Raw genomic sequence first — 15,297 nt, 5'->3', positions numbered from 1 at the left:
ATAATAATCCTAGAATTCATAAGCATAACCTATCAAACCATTTAAGATAAGCATAGATTATCAAATTCTTCTTCTACCGATTAGTTCTCTAGTTGATTATCCTAAACATGAACATTTTAAGTACAAGAGAATAATTCATACAATATAAAAGAAATTAGACTAGTTTCATACAATTCTAAGATTCCTACAAGAATTAAATTCACATCTTAAGAATTAAAAACAAGAAAAAGAAGACTAATTACAAAATTAAAAAGAAAAGAAAAATCTAAACTATGAACAAGAAATAAATCTAATTACAAAGAAAATAAAAATCTAAGCTACAAAATAAATTGTAGAAATTAAATGCAAGAAAAATAAATCTACTCTACAAATTAAAGTGTAAAAAGAAAATAAAAAAAAGACAAGAAAATAAATCTACACTACAAGCATAAATTTAAATCTAACTAATAAGCAATAATAAAGAAATTACTAAAAAAAATAAAAGAGAAAAGAAATGCAAACCTTCAAATTGCTCTTCATCTCCATCCTCATCATTCCACAAAGAGGAGAAAGAACAATTTTAAAGAGGAAAAAAATATTTTTATTAATTGCAACTAAAGTTACAATTTTTGGAAGGCCTTCTCAATTAAGAGTAGCCCTCCTCTCCAAAAGGAGTTTACAAAATTTTCACACCCTTAACCCCTCACTCTCTACCCCTATTTATAGTAATCTTCAATGAATATGAGCCATTGGATTTGTCTTGAGCCCCAAGCAACAATCTCCACCTTTGAATTTGCTTTTTGTTCTTCTCTAGCCCAAATATAGGAGGCCCAATTGATTTTCAAAAATAAATAAAAATCAAGTTCTCAGCAGGTCCGGTTTCTACAGCAATTAACATTTGAAATCCGGCCCAATTGAAGCTTGATTTTCAAGAAATAAAGAAGCAAGTCGGCCATTTCAATTCCTTGAAGTCCAGCACAACCGAATTCTATCCTCATGCATCAGGTCCGACCCATAGAAGAAATTCACAAGTAATCAAAGCAAATCCGGCCCACTGAAGAAATTCCCAGCTGCAGCTAGTCCTAAGCCATTCATGATTTCAAATTTTCGGCCCATCACACTCCATTCATGCAGCAGGTCCAGGTCCGGTCCTTTTCAAATCCACCCAGCAATCAATGTTTGATTTTGAAAATAGCAAACGAAGAGCTTAGCAAGAGCCGGCCCAATTCCAGCAGCACACAAGTGAATTTGCCCCATGAATGCTTCATTTGAATTTAAAACTTCAAAAGCAAAGTCCGGTACAATTCTTTTGATCCAAGTCCAATGAAGCAGGTCCATGAAGCTTTATTTCACAAAAATCAAATTCGGTCCATCTGCAGCAACTAAGTCATGTTCTTGTGATCTTTGCATAAAAGTCCAATTCATTTTTTAGCAACCAAGTCCAAATCATTCCATTCTTTGCATCCAAGTCCATTTCAACTCTTTGGTGTAATCATTTTTCTTGATGGGCTTTGGGCTTCAAAAATGCTACAAAATAGAGAAGAGAGATTTTTGAGGGGTTTTTACATTTAATAATATTTATTTATATTTTCATTCAATTATGTGAAAACTAATCTAACAACAATTATTAATGGTATATTTATTCATGTAAAATAGATAATGAGGGTATAAAATTGTAATAAAAATATGATTATCAGATGGTTTTTCTGGAAGTCTAATGTACAGCGAGACAAATTTCTTGCTTGCATTCAGTAGCCCCTTCACTCGGGTCACCGTCCCCAAGCTTATCTCCCTCGGAAGAGATACCGAACAAAATATGAACTTTTCACTGCCTTTGGTGAATGTATACTTCTGAGCCCGCCTCTCGTAGATCGCTTATCTATCACATAAGTATGGATTGCTCAGTATAATCTGACAAACATCCAATGAAACTACGCCGCACGTGACCTCGTCAATATATGACTTATGGAGCACAAATCTGACAGTGCATTGATCAATTACACTCAGTCTCTCCTCTTTCTGAATCCACCCCAATGGATAGGGCTTCGGATGCTTGACCGTCGTTAGACCCAGCTTCTGAACCAAGGCCTCAGATATCAAATTCTTCTAGCTACCGGGATCAACTATGGTATCAACCAAACTGGTCTTCACTTGTAACTTCAGCACAAAGAGCTGCTCTCAGGGGTCGTCGTCCTCTTTCGTGGCCTGTTTCCCTATCATAAGGTTGAGACTGCTGTTGGGCTTTGTCATCCCCGGGACTTCTTTCGGACCTTGAGTTATCACATATGCTTTTTTTTCCTCCTTCTTCTTCAATCCTCTTGGCTTGAGATGAGGATACTTCTCCCAGCACCGATCAGCAACATCCCTATCTTCTCGCAGTGACTACAAATCAGTTATGCTTTCCCTGGATCACCCTACTTCTCCTCCTTACATTTGGAACCACTAGACTCGCCTCCCATCTGTTTGGATTCTCCCTTAGTCTCGTTGCCCTTCTTCTGCTTGCCCTCAATGGTAATAGCCTTCACGCTCGCCTCTGCAATAGTCTCGACCGTGAATAACTTTATCTCCTTCCAGATGTAAATGCTCAATCCCACCATATACTTCATAAACACAGAATATTTCTCTGTCATAATGTTGAGGACCATCACCTGCAGCTTGAACTCCATTGTGTATTCTTGAACAGTTTGATTGACTCTTTAGCACAAGCTGTACCACTTGTACCAATGCTCTTCGAGGAACCCTACCGGATAGAATTGCTTCCTAAGTAGTTCCTTAAACTTGTTTCACGACACCGTCTTCTTTTCCTGCTTGTAATAGGATTTCCACCATGTTAATGCATGTCCTGAAAGCTTCAAAGTCGCGAACACAATCTTCTCCTTAGACGAATATCTGTAGAGAGTGAAATACATCTCCATACATTTGATCCAATCATCGAGTGATACGAGTTGTCGTGTGAGAACCTTTGATCGCGGAATTATTAAAGGCGGGTTGAGGAGAAAACAATAAGAACGCAAGAATAACTCAGGTTTTGGATGAAGGAAAATACCTTCTCTAGATTATGAGTATGCAATTTACAATCTCTCACAATCTCACTCTAGAATTAAAGAACAGGCTCTCCAAATCTCAATTACAATTTAATCTCTCTAGACTAAACTCTCTGATTGTTTTAAACCCTAAAACAATCCTTTATATAGGTGTACAAACGAGGGTGGCAAAGTGGTAAATAACCAAGCCCAACCCAAACAGGAAAACGCGTAAATAGAGTCCTTAACGAATCTGGAAAACTCCGATGAGTCGAATCATGAACAGTTATGAGTCGACTCATGACCTCGTATGAGTCGACTCATAACTAATGAGTCAACTGGTCAGAAACTTTTTCTAATAGGGCTTGATTTGTTAAGTCGACTCAAAACTGTATATGAGTCGACTCATGACTGATGAGTCGACTCATAAAATGATGAGTCGACCGAGCAGAAACTTTTAACCAAACGGCTACACTTTGTGAGTCGACTCATGACAGGCATGAGTCGACTCAACCTGATGAGTCGACTCATGTACATGTATGAGTCGACTCACGAGCTGAAAATTGGATTCTTCGAATCTGCTGCTCGTCGTCTCGTTCCACACTCCAACCTACATTCCCCTGTACTGTTTGACACCTCTATTCTTATGCTATCATAAGAATCATCTATCCTCAAGCTCCCATGAGGATCGCTAAGTTCTAAAGAGAAGATACACCCGTATTATGGGTCCCCCTTTAGGAACTTGAAGTCCCGTTCAAGTTATAACTTCAACTGCGGAAACTCACGAGCTCCTCCTTCCTTGTTGAACCACTTAGCCATGCTAGGAACTTGACATTGTCGTCCAATGAGAAACGACTCCTTCATCCCCCGTCTCGTCGTGGTCGTCTTTCGCTCCAAAATGCAATCTTCCTTCAACGGCTCCTCTCTATCAAACCACAAGTCTTCCACATGCCGCAAGATCACCTTGTCATCACCTTCATCATCCAGTAATGGAAGCTCAAACAACTTCAAGTACTCAACATTAATCATTGAATACATGCCTAAGTAAGGTGGTAAATCGAGCTTGAAAGCGTTGTCGCCAATATGATCAAGAATCCAAAATGGACCATAACGTATCAGTTTCAACTTCTTCCCTTCTTCCTTTAGTCTCTCCTTACTCAATTTTAGCCACACCATATTGCCCACGCCAAAGTTACAAGGAACCCGATGTTGATCATGCTTCGCCTTGTACCTTGCTTGTGACTTCTTTAATTGTGCTTCAACCGAGGCATGAATATGCTCAATCTTCTCCAGAAATCGTTGAGCATGTTGTCTTTCATTCCCCTCCTTGCCGTCCGTCATAGTTTCACTCGAAAACATGAGATCAAACGGACTCGGCAGTAAGAATCCATAACAAGTCTCAAACAGTGACTTCCCGAAAATCCATGAATCGTCCGATTAAAAGCTAACTGCAAATATGGTAAGCTCTCCTCCCAAGTCTTGGAATGCCTGGAATTATACCCCCGCAACATATGTACCATAGTCCGGTTGACTACCTCCGTTTGCCCGTCTTTTTGTGGATGAAAGGTCGTGCTCTTCTTTAATCTAGTGTCCATCAGACTCCATAAAGAATCCTAAAAATGCCCGAGAAACCGGCTGTCCCGATTCGAAATAATCGAACTCGGCAACCCAAAATGCTTCCACACATGCTCGAAAAACAACTGTGCTGCACCCGCTCCCGTCACGGTCTTCTTACAAGGAATCAAAAACACCATCTTACTGAATCGATCCACCACAACGTACAAATAGTCATGCTCGTGCTTGGTAGTTGGCAACCCTTCTAGAAAATCCATAGATATGCTCTCCCACGGCCTAGAAGGAACCGGTAGTGGTAGGTACAATCCCCTCTTCCTGTTAGAAGGCTTCGAAATACAGCATAACTTACACCCTCCAACATACTTGGTCACATCATCAAGCATCTGTGGCCAAAACACATGTCATCGTAGATTGAGAAGCGTCTTATGAATTCCAAAATGCACTTGCACACGCGAGGTATGTTCTTCTCGAATCCACTGCAACCTATCACCCTCCTCCGGAATGCATAACGATGTCCCACGATACAACAAGCCATCTTCTCTAAGTGCATACTCCCCCCTTTGACCAGCCTCCGCCTGCTTGAACACACTACTGAAGTCTCTACTGGATGCGTACAGCCGTACATACTCCAAAGGAACCAAGGGCTGAATACGCGTCGCCATCAATAAAGCCCTTACCGGCGGACGAGATAACATATCGGCCAACTTGTTTGTCGCCCCCTTCTTGTACCTAATAATGATGTTGAAAGCCATCAAATAAGACATCCACTTCATGTGTCGCGCCTGCTGTAGTTTCGTCTGGGCATCTAAGAACTCCAACGGCTTGTGATCCAAGTGCACAACCATCTCCTTCCCCAACAAGTACACCCTCTAATGCTTTATCGCCTAATAAAGTGCATAGAACTCCTTGTCATAGGTCGGGTAGTTCGCAATAGCACCCATAAACATCTCAGAATGGTATTCCACTGGCTTCCCATCCTGAATCAACACCGCGCCCATCACATAACTCGACACGTCAGTCTCCACCCCGAAAGTCCGCTGCAAATTCGACAAAACTAACACCGGTGCCTCCGAGATCTTCCTCTTTAACAATTGAAAAGCCTCCTCATGCATCCTCCCCCACTCGAACTAAACCTTAGCCTTTGTGAGGCCATGTAACGGTGCCACATAAGTCAAAAAATGTCGAATGAACTTGCACAAATACTAGCAAGCCCCATGAAACCTCTCACCTCAGTCACTGTCTTCGGCGTCGGCCACTTCGTGATCACCGCCACTTCACCCAGATCTATCCTCCTCTGGCCCTTCCTCACGATGAAGCTGAGATACACCAACTCATCCTTCCCAAACTCGCACTTCTTCCCGTTGAGCTTTAGCTGTCCGTCCTGCAACACCCTAAACACCTTCTCCACATGAACAAGATGCTCCTCCCAGGTCCTGCTATACACCAAAATATCATTAAGGTACACAATCACAAAATCCTCTATGAAAGGTCGTAACAAATCATTCATGAGCCTCATAAAAGTCGCCAGAGCATTACATAACCCAAACGGCATCACCAACCACTCGAACAGGCCCTGTTTGGTCTTGAACGCCGTCTTCCAAGTGTCTTTCTCCTGAATCCTCACCTGATGATAGCCAAACTTCAGATCCAACTTCATGAAGAACCTCGCTCCCTCCAACTGGTCCATAAGATCATCGATCCGTGGTAGTGGGTAACGATTCTTGATCGTTATCTTGTTAAGCGCCTGGTAATCCACGCACATGCGCCAGCCTCCATCCTTTTTGGGCACCAATAGCACCGGCAACCCGCAAGGTGAATAACTCAGCACTATCACTCTCGTCTCTAAGAGCTCCTGAACCTGTTTCTTGATCTCATCGGACTCCTGTACTGATGTGCGGTATAGGCCTATGTTTGGTAAGGAACTCTCGTCGATCAACATAATCTCATGCTCTACACCTCGCCGTGGTGGTAGTCCCGTGATTTTTGAAAACAAGTCCGCATACTTGGCCTTCAAACTGTCAAGATCTCCCTCTTGAAGCTTGCTCAAGGTGGACAAGCATATCCTACTCAGCTGCTCTTCATAAGGTCGAATGAACAACAAAACGAACTTCCTGCCCACATTCACCAACCTCTTAGCCTGAGTCACCGTCACCAAACTCGTCTCCTGTGGAAGAGATGCTGAACAAAAATTAAATTATGCGCCATCCTTGGTGAACGTATACTTTTGGGCCCGCCGATCATATACCTCGTGTCTATCCCACAAGTAAGGATTACCCAAAATAACTTGGCAAATATCCAACGGAACCATGTTGCATGTGACCTCGTCAATATACGACTCATGGAGTGCAAATCGGAATGTACACTGGTTCACCACACTAAATCCCGCTTCCTTCTGAATCCACCCTAATGGATAGGGCTTCGGATGCTTCACTATCTTCAATCCTAGCTTCTGTACTAATGCTTCAGATATCAGGTTCTTCTGACTCCTTGTATCTACAATGGCATCTACCAAGCTGGTCTTGACATGCAACTTCAAAACAAAGAGCTGCTCCCTTGGGTCGTCGTCTTCTTTCGCGGCCTTTTTCCCCGCCATAAGGTTAAGGTTGTTGTTGGACTCTTTTATCCCGGGAACCTCCTTCAGACCCTGCGCTATCACGTATGATTTCTTCTCCTCCTTCTTCTTCAACCCTTTTGGCTTTAGATAGGGGTACTTTTTCCAGCAACAATCAGCCACGTGCCCTGTCTATTTGCAGTGATTGCATGTCAATCCTGCCTTCCCCGAATCACCCTTCTTCTTCTCTTTCTTATGTTGAGAGCCACTAGACTTACCTCTCGACTATTTGGAATCACCCTTCATTTCATTGTCCTTCTTCTGTTTGCCCTCTATGGCAATTGCCTTCACGCTCGCCTCTACAATCGTCTCGACCGTGAACAGCTTCATCTCCTTCCAGATATAATCATTCAGACCCGCCATATATTTCATGAAAATGGAGTATTCATCTATTGCGATGTTTAGAATAATCGCCTGCTGCTAGAACTCCATCATATACTCTTGAACGGTCTGATTGAATCTTTGGCGCAAGCCGTACCACTTGTACCAACGTTCTTTGAGGAGCCCCACAGGATAGAACTGCTTCCTCAGTAGCTCTTTGAATTTGTTTCACGACACCGCCTTCTTTTTCTGTTTACAATAATACTTCCACCACGTCAACGCGTGACCCGAAAGCTTCAACGTCGCGAACACGATCTTCTCCTTAGATGAATATCCGTAGAGAGTGCAGTACATCTCCATACGCTCAATCCAATCATCGAGCTTCTCCACATTGACACTCCCATCATAGACAAGAATCTCCACTTTGAAATCAATCTTCAAGTTTTGATAATAATTCTTACCCCCTGTATGTGAAGCAGACTTAACAACCTCGGCCTCTTCTTCTGAATCTGATTCCTCGCGTTCTTCATCGGACTCAACAAGTTTCTTCTTACCCTTTGAAGAAGATCCCTCCTTTTTGTCCTCTCCATTGATGAGACCCACGAGCTGAGTAAGAGTAGTCCCGATCGTCTCTATCTGCTTCTCCATAGCGTCAAGTCTTGCTGAGTTGTCTGCTTTAGACATCTTCTCCTTCCTTATCTTCTGGACTTCTTCCAACAAAATAAGGATCTCGCTAAGCTTCTTATATTGCGATCAAGTCAGGACCATACACAGGATGCCCCCTAGCAAGATCTGATCGCTATGATACCAACTTGGTACGAGTTGCCATGCGAGCACCTTTGATCATGGAATTATCAAAGGTGGGTTAAGGAGAAAATAATAAGAACACAAGAATAACTCAGGTTTTGGGTGAAGGAAAATACCTTCTCTAGATTATGAGTATGCAATTTACAATCTCTCACAATCTCACTCTAGAATTGAAGAACAAGCTCTACAAATCTCAATTACAATTTAATCTCTCTAGACTAAATTCTCTGATTGTTTTAAACCCTAAAACAATCCCTTATATAGGTGTACAAACGAGGATGGCAAAGTGGTAAATAATCAAGCCTAACCCAAACAAGAAAATGCGTAAATAGGGTCCTTAACGAATCTGGAAAACTCCGATGAGTCGACTCATGAACAGTTATGAGTCAACTCATGACCTCATATGAGTCGACTCATAACTGATGAGTCGACTGGTCAGAAATTTTTGCTAACAGGGCTTGATTTCTTGAGTCGACTCAAAACTGTATATGAGTCGACTCATGACTGATGAGTCGACTAATAAAATGATGAGACGACCGAGCAGAAACTTTTGACAAAATGGCTGCACTTCGTGAGTCGACTCATGACAGGCATGAGTCGACTCAACCTGATGAGTCGACTTATGTACATGTATGAGTTGACTCACGAGCTGAAAACTGGATTCTTCGAATCTACTGCTCGTCGTCTCGTTCCACACTCCAACCTGTGTTCCCCTGTACTGTTTGATACCTCTATTCTCATGCTATCATGAGAATCATTTATCCTCAAGCTCCCATGAGGATCGCTAAGTTCCAAAGAGAAGATACACCCGTATCATCGAGTTTCTTCACATTAACACTCCTATCATAAACAGGAATCTCCACCTTGAAGTCAATCTTCAGGTTCTGGTAAGAATTCTTACCCCCTTGAAGCAACGCAGCCTTAACGGTCTCCTCCTCCTCATCGGGATCTGAATCCACTCTCTTCACATTAGACTCCACAATTTTCTTCTTGGACTTTGAAGAAGATTCACCTTGTTTATCACCTCCATGGATAAGACTAACGAGTTGTGTGAGAGTAGATCCAATCGTCTTGATCTGCTTCTCCAATGCATCAATCCTCCCTGAATTATCTCATTTAGCCATCTTCTTCTTCCTTAAAACATGGTCTCCTTCCAATGAAATAAGGATCTCACCTAGCTTCTTGTATTGCGATCGAGTCAAGACCATACACAGGATGCCCCCTTCACAGGATTTGATCGCTCTGATACCAACTTGATACGAGTCACCGTGTGAGCAACTTTGATCGCAGAATTATCAAAGGTGGGTTGAGAAGAGGATGACAGAAACACAAGAACAATTCAGTATGTGGCGAAGGAAAATACCCTCTCTAGATTATGATATGAAAAGATTACAATCTCTCTCTCACAATCTTACTAGAATCAAGAACAAACTCTCAATTCTCTCTAAACCCTAATCTCTCTTGATTAGAATCTCTCTTTGATTACACCTCATTGATTAGAAACCCTAAACAATCCCTTATATAGGTGTAACAGCATGGATGGCAAAGTGGTAAATAACCAAGCCCAAACCCAATAGAAATTCGTGCAAACAGAAACCCAAACGAACCAGGAAACCTTCAATGAGTCGACTCACGACTGAGATGAGTCGGCTCATCCAAAACTGGATAAAACACAAAACCAGCAATAAGTCGACTCATGAATGAGATGAGTCGACTCGTCAGAGACTGGTGATAAACGGCTGGGTTTCGTGAGTCGACCTATGACAGGCATGAGTCGACTCAACCTGATGAGTCGACTCATGACTGTTATGAGTTGACTCCCGGGCTAAAAGCTGGGTGCTTCGATTCTTCGATTCGCCGTCTCGTTTCACGCTTCAACCTGCATTCCATTGTGCTGTTTTACACCTATATTCTCAAGCTACCATGATAATCATCTATCTTCAAGCTCCCATGAGAATCACTAAGTTTCAAAGAGAAGATACACCCATATCAGTCGATGACATAGTAGGTCACCTCCGTCTTCATGTCGCCCAAGCGACATTTGAGATGAATCTTGTCGAGCGATCGGGTTCCAGTAACGTTAAAGCTAAAGATGGTGGTAGTTGTTGTGGATAGATGTTTCTGAGGCACCCCCAAGTGCTTGATAAGCTTTAGAGGGACAATACTCAGTGCAGACCCGAGGTCGACCTGGATCCTATCCACCTTGGAAGAAACGATATACCCTGTGAAGTATAGGGGTCGGTCATGAGACGTGCTATTTATTAGCATGTCATCAAGGGACCAACTGTTCAGCCACTTGGCAACATTGTGGATACCCCCTATCAGCCTCTTCTTCCCTCTCGGGCAAGAAGTGCATGGTGAAAGCTTCTGAGGCAGCTAGCGCCTCTTATAGAGCTTCCCGGGTAGATTTGGATAAGTGCAAGAGCTCATACAAGGTGATCCTGGATAGAATGTTTTTTAGATGCATGAGCACGATGAACCAGAAGGGTTGGCTACTCGAACTTGGCCCAACGGGGCTTGGTTGGGCTACTGCCATCGGTCCCGAAGAGGGTCGCCCTGGGTTTTCTACCCTCGGAGGGTAATTCTTAGCAAACTCCCTACCTGCTCTAGTAGCCAACGTGTCTGCCTCATCTCCAGAGTCAGTGAGGGTAGTCACCTCTGCTCTATCCCCATCCGGAATAGTGGAAATAACATTACAGTGTATGCCCTTGAACTTCTTCAAAGGCTTTGAAGTCTATTGTTTGTCATTGAGGAGATCTGGGTGGACCCACATTACTTGCCCAGATGGTAAGGTCTGCAACACTAGGCCCTTCTCTCGCTGATTGTGGGGATCCGCATTAGTGATCTTTAGTACCGTCTTAGGGATAGGAACCACCCCCGCTGGCGCATAAACTTCTGGGAGGTCTGTCCCGAAGCTTAAGGTGATCATGTTTGTAGTCACCTTCTTTTGAACCTTCTCTTTTTTTTAGGACCCCTGCATTGTAGAGGGCCTGGAGCTTATCCTTGAGGATATAGCACTTGAAGGTATGATGGCTGAGGAACCTGTGGTATGCACAGTAACTTAGGTCATCAATCTTGTTTGCTTCCTCAGGCTTGGTGACCTCCGGCAGCTTGATTCTGTTGCTCTTGAGAAGAGTGTCGAACGTAGCTACCACCTGGTCTTCCCTAAAGTCGTATTGCCTCGAAGGGCGCTACTCAAATGGCCTAGGGCCTCTAGGTTGGTTTGGACACCGGACCGGAATCAACAGCCATGATCTCCTTTCCTCTCGATCGAGGAGGATTTCTAGGCGCGCTTGGTTTTGCAGCTCCCTTTTGGGGTGAGGCTCTTCGGCCGCCAGCCTTTTGATCATATTCTCAACCTGCTCATCCTGGCGAACAAGTTTTTTCTAGGTTCGGATTTCTACCATGCCAACCTTGGATAGAATGTTGATCGAAAGGTTATTGCAACACATCTCAATCAGCATGGCTTCGGAGACTTGGTCTCGGCAATGAACTGACTAATTCTTGAACCTCTTCACGAAATCATTGACTGACTCTGACTTCCTTTACTTTTTAGCAAGGAGACTGGCCATCGACACCTTTGTGTCATCGTCTAAGAAGCGGGCCAATAAGAGTCTTTCCGCATCGGCCCATGACGTGATAGAACCTGGTTCCAACTGCAAAACCACTCGAAAGCTACCCCTTTAACGGTGTCGATGAACAGCGGGGTAAGGATAGCATCATTCCCCCTGAGGAATCCAGTTTGATATAGGAAATAGTAGATATGCTGTGAGGGGGAGCCCTTGTCATCAAATTGTACCAAGCTTATAAGTTTGAACTTTGCTGGGTAAGGAACCGTGTCTGTAAAACCCCAAAAATTTTAAATATTTTATGATAAATAATAATAAATATATTATATATAAATAACATATTATGATGTTTGAGTAAACTAGGAATTAATTTGAGATCAATTCAATGTATATATGTATATATATAAGAGCAAATGCACAAATCATGCTCGATGTATAAATCTGAAAATTTATGACCAGTGGAGAGATTTTCTATTTTACACACTGATAAGTTATGAATATGAAAAAACATAAAAGACTAAAGTTGTATATATCTTCAGAAACTTTTCAACAAATCTTTAACCACCTTATTCGGAGATCGAATGCGAAAGTTACAGCCAAAATACCAAGGACTATGTTTCTAGTCAGACTGGGTTTTCTAGTTTCGTGTTTTGGGCTGTAGTTTTTTTGGGTTTACTGTCATATATACACATGTTTAAACATAAAAAACACCTCTTTTCTCTTGTGTTCCAAACCCTAGCAGCCCCTTTTCCCCTCTCTCAAACCCTAGTTCTTTTCTTTGGCGGTTTTGAGGGATTTCGGAGGATTTTTTTAGCGGGTTTTGTGCAGTGCAGCGAAGGGGATTAATTCTCTTTCACATGGTAGAAGTTTTTCAACATATGAGGTGAGTAACATCTCACCCAAACTCTGTACCCTTTTATTTTGTGCTTTTTATTAAGTTTTATTCGGATTTTTCGAGCCTAAAACGTATTTTAGTGTACAAAAGATAGATCTTTATAACTTATGAAGTGAGAATACATTATCATAATTTTTTAATTAATTACAATAGTAACCTTGACAAATTTCAGATCTAAAATTTATTAATTATGAATTAAATCACATGTTTTTGCATTTAAAACGTTTAAACATGTGTATATAAATGTTTAGGGTTTCGACGATATATTTACATGCTAATATTTTGTTTAGGGTTTCGACGATATATTTACATGCTAATATTTTGTTTCATGTTATTTCATATATGTTGATATTAGTAATATTATGCTTGGAAAATAATGATTGCTAATATTTTGTTTCATGTTATTTCATATATGTTGATATTAGTAATATTATGCTTGGAAAATAATGATAATTTGTTTTGAAGTAGACAGAAACCTGTGAAGGGTTTCTGCCTGTTTCGGTTGATCGCCGGTACAGTTTGTGCATGTTTACTTTTGTTGTGTGCTTTAATATGAACGAGGAGTCGCCTTGAATATTTGGCATTAGAAATTATTATTTATTATGTATCTTCATATGTGAGATGGCTTGCGGACATGAGTTTAGATTTTGCACACCGAGACACATGTGAAATTAGTGTATATCCATCCTTTTCATATATCTCATCGATATTCTACATGTTTCATTCAGTCCATGTGTTGGGCAATTATTATGTGCAGTCCATGTGTTGGACATTCATTATATTCAATCCATGTGTTGGACATTTAGTATATTCAGTCCATATGTTGGACATTCATCATTCAGTCCATGTGTTTGACAATTTATATATGCAGTCTATATGTTGGGCATCCACTACACCTATTCTTAGTCCATGTGTTGCACTCCTGTTTAAACCTTGAGTATGACACTTACACTTACATAGGCTGGACATGACACTTATGTGGGTTTTGACATGACGTGGTATTTGAGTTCTGAGATGGGTTAGTCTTCTTTATATTATTGTTCCTGTATTAGATCTTGGGTTTGGTATTTAGGGATTTATAATTTGAGATACAAGGTATATTCATGAGGGTTCCCTTGTTTGGATTATTTCGCTCGACGTACATATGCTCGTGTTATAATTTCCTAAATACTAAAATCCTCTTATTGTTAGGATCAATGATTTTATGTATATATGTATTAACTGTATTTTCTATATGCAACGAGCCCTCTCCCTTGGGGTTGGTTGTGATGTTGCTCTCTAGCGCTTTGACGCTCATTGTCCCCTCCCATTTTAGGTAACGAGCCAGATGCACGGAGAGTCGCAGGTTGATGACGATACTTATTAACGTTAATCTTTCATTTGTAGTTTTATTTTATTTATGGAGCTCCACTGTAGACATTTTGTTTAGATATTTAAGAGTTATGTTCTAGAAGTTGTAAAGACTGTGTGCCTTATTTCCTTTTATCAGATTTTCTATATTTGAGACTTGTTGAGATCTCCAGACTAGTTATTTCAGAGATTCACTTTATATTTTTATATGTTGGATGATGAAATATCATTTTTATCTCTATTATTTCATCATATATCTCTTGTGTTATCTTTTACTTGCTTTTGTACCTACACCTGTTGTTGACTCTACTAAAGAGATAATCATTATGATGGTAAAACATGTTATTACACGGTGTGGTGCATGGCAGGTTTGATATTCCTGGTTTTACCTTGGACTACAGCCTTATGTGAACCCAGGGGCGTCACAGTTGGTATCAGAGCTTTAGTTTCAGTATCCTTAGGATCGTCTTGTGTCGAGTCATGGAGCTAGGATAGAGTTTCTTAGGATTCATGTATAGAGTCCGCTAAGGATTTCCTAGTATGAGTGAGGATGATATATGCGTATATCTTAAAATTTTGAGAATATTTTTTTATAACAACTATTTTGTGTAAATTTAAGTATTTGTGTGTATACTAAATGTTGTTAAAATCGTATTGTGATACATTATGTATATATATATGTCCATTTTGACTCATGAACTCTTATTTCTTATTATCAGAGATGGCAGGACGTGGTAGACCTCGTACTCAGAGAGCTGGACAGGCAGAGTCACAGCAGGCTCCACATGAGCCACAGCAAGCTCAACCCGAGCCACAGCAGGCACCAGCTGAGCCGCAGTAGGTACCCCAATACCTAGTAGATATCATGGCTCCTCTTATAGCTAGGATGACAATAATTGAGGAGCTTGTGGCGAATCATAGCACGCCACCACCACCACCGGTAGCTCAGCCGCATGGGATACCAGTCGTTCCCATTAGAGAAAGATTCGCAGATATCACACCTGTAGCTATTCCACCAGCAGTCCCAGATAGAGCCACAGAGCAAGAGGCTTAGCTCCGTATGGTAGAGAGGTACCAGAAGATGAGGGCATCAGAGTTCCAGGGGTCATTAGACCCTCTTGTAGCCCATAAGTGGAAGGAAGATATGAGTAATGTACTTGACACTTG

Source organism: Asparagus officinalis, chromosome 9 (genome assembly GCF_001876935.1).
Source record: "Asparagus officinalis chromosome 9, Aspof.V1, whole genome shotgun sequence".
Taxonomy (NCBI): domain Eukaryota; kingdom Viridiplantae; phylum Streptophyta; class Magnoliopsida; order Asparagales; family Asparagaceae; genus Asparagus; species Asparagus officinalis.
This window is presented reverse-complemented; position numbering follows the sequence as displayed.